The sequence below is a fragment of the Marmota monax genome, unplaced genomic scaffold (genome assembly GCF_021218885.2).
Source record: "Marmota monax isolate L192 unplaced genomic scaffold, Marmota_monax_Labrador192_F-V1.1 WCK01_AAM20220418_F8-fsc00426, whole genome shotgun sequence".
Lineage (NCBI taxonomy): Eukaryota > Metazoa > Chordata > Mammalia > Rodentia > Sciuridae > Marmota > Marmota monax.
Genome location: NW_026695037.1, coordinates 337,818 through 345,958, shown reverse-complemented (window position 1 = coordinate 345,958; position 8,141 = coordinate 337,818). Strand labels below are relative to the sequence as shown.

Genomic DNA, 8,141 nt, shown 5'->3' with positions numbered 1-8,141 from the left:
TCTCCCTGGTTGTAGACTATTCTCTCTGCTTGCTTCAGTTTTCCTCTCCAAAACATCCTACATCTACTCAGCATTTTCCAGATCAGCAACAGGAGCACCTCTAATTGACAGGCCAGTTTCAGTGGAAAAAGTGGAAAAGACAAGAAAAGTGAAAGTGTACTGAGCACCCATGGTGCATACCTGTAATCCCAGTGACTTTGGAGGCTGAGGCCAGAGGATGGCAAATTCAAGGCCAGTCTCAGCTATTTAGCATGACCTTGTATTAAAAAATAAAAAATGGGGGCTGGTGTTGTGGCTCAGTGGTAGCGCACTCGCCTAGCAAGCGTGAGGCCCTTGGTTCGATCCTCATTACCACATAAAATCAAAGGTATTGTATCCAACTACAACTGAAAAATAAATATTAAAAAAAAGGGCTGGGGATATGGCTCAATAGTTATGCACCCCTAGGTTCAATTTCTGGTACCAAAATTTTAAAAAGGTGGTGTGGAGGGGAAGTGTTGTAAACTGCTTGTCCCAGAAAGCTCTGCCAGAGGGAATAAGCCAGCTTCTAGATGTAGGGTAAAATGATTTTTAGTTCTTCAAAACAGATATTAGACTGAGGGCCTAGTTGATGGAATAAGATTTCTACGAAGAAAGAGACCAGACATGAAGGAATAGGATTAACTTCAAATAAGAAGTCGGCTACTCTTGAAATCAGAAATTAGAGTATATTATATCGCAAGGAGTGGGACAGAGATGGGGAAGATGGGGCTATTGGGGTGTGGGTCATTTGAGAATGATGGTCTTTGAATGACTTGGTGTTCATCTGAACGGCCGGACAGAAGACAAATGGTGAAGTACAGCCATGTTTCTGATTCTATAGATCTAGGGTAGATCCTGAGACTTCATAGTTTTAACAAATTACCAGGTGATGCTGATGCTGGAAAATTCTGAGAGCCCTGGACAGTGTCCTGCTATTTCAGGCACTGGCCACACGAGGGCAACATCTCAAAGGTCTCAAGACATTCAGTAAGGCCAAGGCAGCTGGGGTTCCCTTCCCGATTTGAGAGGGATCAGGTCAGTCTATTGTTGCTCAATCCACTGGCAGAGAAGGAAGGACCTGTCATAGTCTAAGGACCAAATTTAAGTAAAATACCAAAGTACACGGCTTAGGTGAAAAATCAAATGAACTTGTCCTAAACTAGTGGCCTCAACTTACCTTGTGGTTCCCTCTACTGCCTGTTTCTCACCTATCTCCTGTGACAAGCCACAAGAACTTTTAAACAGAGCTTAACTTTTTCTCTATATTTTAAAAATGAGTTCAGCCATTTGTCTTTAAAATTCTCCATGAAAATCAAAAAGGACTTGTTACTGTTTACTTATGTAAACATATGTGATTTTTTTTCCTTTTTAAAATATATTTTTAAAGTTTTTTAAAAATTATAGGTGGACATATATATTTACTTTGTTATTTATTTTTACATGGTGTTGATAATCGAACCCAGTGCCTCACATGTGCAAGGCAAGTGCTCTGCGACTGAGCCACAATCCCAGTCCCTCTTTTTCTTTTTTCAAGGAGATAGGCTAAGTACCTCATACATTTCACCATACCCACTGACCTGTTGAAGTCCTGCAGGCATTTTCTCTCCCCTGTTGCAGACTATTCTTTCTGCTTGCTTCAGTTTTCCTCTCCAAAACATCCTCCCAATGATAGACATTCTCTTTTTGTCAGCTCTTCCTTAAACCCACCAGGCTATCTCCAATGTGTGTGTGTGTGTGTGTGTGAGTGAGAGAGAGAGAGAGAGAGAGAGAGAGAGAGAGAATCCAGGGGCATTTTACCACTGAGCAACATTCCCAGACCTTTTCTTTTTCTTTTTTCTTTCTTTTTTTATTTATTTTTTCTTTTTTACTGTATCCCAGGCTTCTTTATTTAAGAACAAAGTATGAGTGATGTGGGGATTAAAATCAAGAGCGTTGAACTTTGACTTCCCTCCAACCAGTTCCCTAACTCCCCACCCCCACCCTTTGAGCTTCCAATTCCTTCCTTAGTGAAAGAAGAACTTAATCCCAAAAGCCCTGGTCCAGACTCAAGTTTCTCTCCCTAGCTCCTCTTTCCTCTACCCCCGTACCTGGGAAGGGCAGGCAGTTTGAATGCATGGGAGAGCCCAGAGTGGTGACAGAGACAGAGGGAAAGGCTTCCCCCTCAGGAAAGGGACCTGGGAGTAGAGCGTAGTGAAGTGAGGGCTTCCGTAACCTGAGGTACCAAAATGGGGCCCTGGGGCCAGAGGAAAGGATACAGATTCCCCTGAGAAAGGAGAAGCTGCAGCCTCAAAATCCTCTCATGGGGGAATAGTCAGTGCTTTCTGGTGCCGGTTACAGAACCACACTTGCCCCTAGCGTTGGGCAATGTGGCTGATCTGCTGCAGTGTGGGTTCACTGCAGGAACATGTACTCCAGGTTGCCTCTCACTTGGTTCTAGATACTCATTCGCTTTCTCTTCCGAGCCTGCAGGAGGGTCTTTGCTTTGCATATCTAGGCAAGTAGGGAAGGGGTGACAAGGTCAGGCTTTGGACCTGCTGAAAAACAGCACCATATTGAGGGGTCAGTGAGTTGAGAGCACATTGCTAAGGAGACAGTGACTGGATTTATCCCCAGAGCCAGAGGGTATAAAAAGGAGGAAACTGAGCTGGGGTTGAGGCTCAGTGGCAGAGCGCTTGCCTTGCACAAGTGAGGCACTGGGTTTGATCCTCAGCACCACATAAAAATGAACAAACAAAGATATTGCATCCATCCATAACAAAAATATTAACAAAAAAAGGAGGAAACTGGAAGGAGGGGGTTAAATCCCCCAACAGAACTGAGGGATCATACTCCATCCCATTGAGAATGCTGCCCTGGGCTGGGGAAGGAATTGTAGCTCAATGGTAGAATAGGAGGGCCAGGCTCTGGATTCAATCCCCAGCAGAGAAAAGAGAGGGAGAGAACTGCTGCCCCCGTGTGGTAGAGCAAGAGCTGCAGGCCAGGGAGGGAAGCAATCTCAGCTGACCCCAGTGCAGGCCCCTTCCCACCCTCACCTCCCGAAGGTTCTCATTGTTGTCTGCTTCCTCCACCCACTTCTGCAGCAGGAGCCGCAGCTTGCACAAGTTCTTGAAACTGAGCTGCAGAGCCTCAAAGCGGCAGATAGTGGTTTGGCTGAACACCTTCCCAAAGAGAACCCCCAGGGTGAGCCCCATATCATCCTGGTTATATACCAGGGGGATCCTCTTCAGTTTCAGTAGCTTGGAAAGTTCTTTCTGCAGAGCCTGGATATCTTGGGACTCCCTGGGGGTTTTGATCCATCTTCTCTTCCTCCACTTTCACCACAGCAGGGTGAGCAATGCAGGGCTCAGGGGAGGCCCCCTCAGAGTTGCTCTCCATCCCAGCTCCCACCTCAACCTCAGGCTGAGAGGTCTCCAGGCCACCGTGGGGGATCAGGCCCTTTCCAACCTGAGGTCCACAGTATGCCACCCCTCCACAGAACTCATAGGGTGGAGGGCATGAGGGAATCCCTCACACCTCCAAACCTGGCCCAACCCCCGGCCCAATTTCTGGACCATCAGGAGGGTGTGGGAAGCTTAGTAAGGTTTGAGGGTCAATCCAGCCTGGTTCTGGCCCTCCTGGCCCATCATCCCCACCACCAGGAGGGGGCCAGAAGGCAAAGTTCGAAGCCAGATGTCCGGCCACGGGTTAGAAGGACACTCCAAGCTGGGAACCTGAAGAAATACCTTTTTAATTTTTGAGAAGGATCTTGCTAAGTGGTTTAAGCTGGCCTCAAACTTGCTTTCCTCCTTTCTCAGCCTCCCAAGTCTGGAAATACAAGTGTGCACCACTGCACCAGACTGCCTATCTCCAATTCTGAATCATCATACTGTCTCTCAATCCTGTTGTTCATCAGTGAACCTCATGTTGAAAAAACATACAACCCTACCATCTTGGTCCAGTATAAATAATTAGCATTGGCTCAACACTTCCTGTAGCTTGACAAACTTCTGAGTTTTTTGATTTGGGGCACCAGACCCGCAGAGAAAGTAAGTCCCACCCAATGTGAGTGCCATTTCCCCTCCTATTCATATAAAAATTCTTGCCTTCTTGAAGGAAGAGCATCTCCTTCTTTCCAAAGTAAGGAAAAAAATATCTTTTAGCATTTCCTCTCTCTGTCCCTACCCTCACCATCCTTTACCCAGGAGCCAGAGCAATTTTGTAAAATGAGAACTCCCATACCCCTATCATCACACCCCAACTCCCTGTCAAGGCATAGCACAAGGCCCTGTGGGTACTGGCCCCTGCTCAAGATCTAAGCTCAAACTCATTCTTTGATCATGTTAAACTCTCCACTCTCAGGGGCTTTGCACATTCTGTTCTCCTGAAGGCTCTTTTTCTTTTCCCCCTACTCATTTTGTTTCCTTCTCCACTTTTAGGCTTTGGTTTTAATGTTACTTCATCTAAAAAGCCTTCTCTCAAGTCTTTTTGTTTGCTTTTGGTACCAGGGATTTAAATCAAGGGCACTTGACCATTGAAGGACATCCCCAGCCCTATATTGTATTTTACTTAGAGACAGCGTCTCACTGAGTTGCTTAGCACCTCACTGTTTGCTGAGACCGGCCTCCTGTCTCAGCCTCCCGAGCCGCTGAGATAACAGGTGTGCACCACCGTGCCCAGTTTTTTTTTTTTTTATATATATTTTAGTTATTGATCTACCTTTATTTTATTCATTTATTTATATGCAGTGCTGAGAATCAAACCCAGTGCCTCTCACTTGTGAGGCAAGCACTCTACCCCTGAGCCACGACCCCAGCCCCATTCCTTCAATTTTTTTTTAATATTTTTTAGTTTTCGGCGGACGCAATATCTTTGTATGTGGTGCTGAGGATCGAACCCGGGCTGCACGCATGCCAGGAGAGTGCGCTACCGCTTGAGCCACATCCCCAGCCCTCAATTTTTTTTTAAATATTTATTTTTTAGGTGTAGATGGACACAAAATATGTCTTTATTTTTAGGTGGTGCTGAGGATCGAACCCGGGTCCCGCCCGTGCTAGGGGAGCGCTCTACCGCTGAGCCACAATCCCAGCCCCTCCCTCAATTCTTAATGGAAAGGTAACTCGCCTCCACCCTTTCTCCTCTCCTCCTAGCATCATATTTGTATCTTTTGATTTTTTTTTTTTTTTTTGGTAGGTGTGACACTGGGAATTGAACATCAGGGGTGCTCTATCACAAAGCTGTATCTCTAGCCCTTTTTGTTTTTTGATGTTAGGAATTGAATCCAGGGGTGCTCTATCACTCAGCAACACCCCATCCCCTTTTTATTTTTGTACTGAGGATTGAACTCAGGGGAGGTTTACCACTGAGCTAAATCCCTGGTACTTTTTATTTAGTTTGAGACAGATTCTCAATAAGTTGCTGAAGGCCTCATTGAGTTGAGGCTGGCCTTGAACTTTCAATCCTCCTGCCTTAGGCTCCCAAGTCACTGAGATCTACCTTTGAGTGCAGAGTCTAACAGACTCCTAGGTGCTGCTGTTGCTGCCTGTATAAAACCCGAGAACCAGTTCTAAATGTCTCACTTGCTGCATTCATCACTGGCCTCACAAGGGCAACTTCTTATATTCCCAGGCCCACTTTGAGTTCCCTTATGGCTACATGTTCCTTCTCATTTTTAAATTTTGATACTGGGGATTGAACCCAGGGGCCCTTTACCACTGAGCCACATTAGTAGCCCTTTTTATTATTATTTTTATCATTTATGTTTGAGACAGGGTCTCACAAAGTTGCTTAGGGCCTCCCTACATTGCTGAGGCTGGCTTTAAAGTTGTGATGTTCCCGTCTATAAAGTTGCCGGGATTACAGGCATGTCATCATGCCTGGCTACTTCTGGTTTTCTTTTTCTCAGGGTACTCGTCTTCCCTATAATGCCTCTTGTATGTTCCTAAACAGTCCTGTTCTGGCTTCATGTCCCTTTGGAATGCATCTTTGGTCATCCTGCAATATTCTACAGAGTAGTGAGGAAAACCCAGACACTGGAGTTGAATAAATAAGGGCCACTGTCCTAGCTCCACCCATCTAAGGCTGGGTGATCTTGGCAGGCTAAATTTTCATATTGCTCAGCCTGTTTCCTCACTAGTAGAGCTTGGAGAATCACTACTTTAACCCTAGTAACTCTGGAACTTGAGGCTGGAGGATGGCAAGTTCCAAGCCACACTGGGCAACTTAACAAGATTCCACCTCAAAATAAAATAAAAAGGGCCACAGATGTGGCTCAGTGTACAGCACCCCTAGGTTGAATCCCTAGTACCACAAAACAAAAATAATAAAAAATAAAAATATTTCTGCAGTGCTCATTATGTGCAGCAGTTGTGCATGACTTGTAAGTAGTAAACATTGTTTATGAATAAAAAGAATTAATTCTAATCAGGTGTGATGAAACACTGTAATCCCAGAGACCTTGAATGCTGAGGCAGAAGGATTACAAGTTTGAGGCCAGCCTCAGCAAATTAATGAGACTTTCTCAAAATAAAAAAATTTTTAAAAGGGCTGGGGCTGGGCACAGTGGCATGCACACCTGTAATCCCAGCAGCTTGAGAGGCTGAGGTAGGAGGATTGCAAGTTCACAGCCCAGCAACTTAGCAAGACCCTGACTCAATATAAAAAACAATAAAGGGCTGGCATTGTGGTTAAGTACCCCTGGGTTCAATCCCTGGTATAAAAATAAATAAATAATTCTGTTATTTAGGTTTATACTTAAGCATATACTACAAGGTAAACTTTTGGTATGTTCCATTTCTATGCTTTTTTTTTTTTTTAGTTGTAGTTTTGACACAAAATCTTTATTTCACTCATTTTTTAATGTGTTGCTGAGGATTGAACCCAGGGTCTTGCACATGAGAGGCAAGCGCTCTACTACTGAGCCACAATCCCAGTCCCTGTGCTGTACTTTTTCGAAGGGGCATACTTTCGCCCATATTTAGATGAAGAATCACTAACTCCATAACAGTATTAGAAAGAGAACTAAATCTGTGCTTCTAAATCACTGAGGAACATCTTGAGTACTTGCAGTGAAGTCAGTGATAAAAACTTCAAATGCAGGGGCTGGGGTTGTGGCTCAGTGGTAGAGTGCTCACCTAGCACATGTGGGGCCCTGGGTTCGATCTTCAGCACCACGTAAAAATAAATACTATGTATTTTATATAGTATTTCATCTAGTGAACTAAAATATACACATGAAAAAAATGTGTAAACATAACACTTAAAGTGTAATGTGAAATATATATAAAGAAAGAAAAACTTAAACACTTAATGTAAGTAATTACACATCTAGGTCCCTATTAATCCTGTGACAGATATTTATCAGCTTCATTTCATTCATTCATTCGTTTATTTATATGTGGTGCTGAGAATCGAACCCAGTGTCTCACACATTAGGCAAGTGCTCTATCATTAAGCCCACAACCTCAGCCCTATAAGCTTCATTTTATACATGAGGAAATAGGTACCAAGAGGCTAAGCAGTTTGAACAAAGACACACCATTAGTAAATGAATCTGAAGCCTGGATTCTACTAGTCTGATACTCCACTCCACAGAACTGTGGAAATTACATGTCAGCTGCTTGACCCAAGAGCCTGATTTTTCCCTCAAATTCCTTAAGAGTGGTGTTCCTGGTGCAGGCGTTGTGGCTCAGCAGTAGAGTACTTGCTGAGCATGTGTGAAGCACTGGGTTTGATCCTCACCACCACATAAAAATAAATAAGTAAAATAGGGATATTGTGTCCATGTACAACTAAAAATAATTTTTAAAAGTTAAAAAGAATGGTGCTCCTCTGTCCCCTAAGTCTTAACCATATATCTCTTCAAATATTTGACACTCTCTTCTCTCCCCAGAATCCCCACATCTAGTTATTTTCATTTGTCCTTTCCCTCTCTTACGCTGGTGTAGATGTCACCTCATCCTGCAGTACGCACACAAAGCCTACCTCATAAATTCCTATAGCCCACTTTACACATTACCTTTTTTTTTTTTTTTTTTTGATACTGGGAGCTAAACCCAGGTGCATTTTAACACCAAACTATATTTCTAGCCCTTTTTGATTTTGAGACCAGGTCTCACAAAGTTGCTCAAGACCTCGCTGAATCG

The 8,141-nt window shown here is 44.0% G+C and overlaps 1 pseudogene; it reads right to left on the bottom strand.

The window, feature by feature from the left end:
• Positions 1–1,072: 1,072 nt before the first annotated feature.
• LOC124081492 (POU domain, class 5, transcription factor 1-like) lies at positions 1,073–3,705 on the bottom strand (annotated as a pseudogene).
• Positions 3,706–8,141: the final 4,436 nt, after the last annotated feature.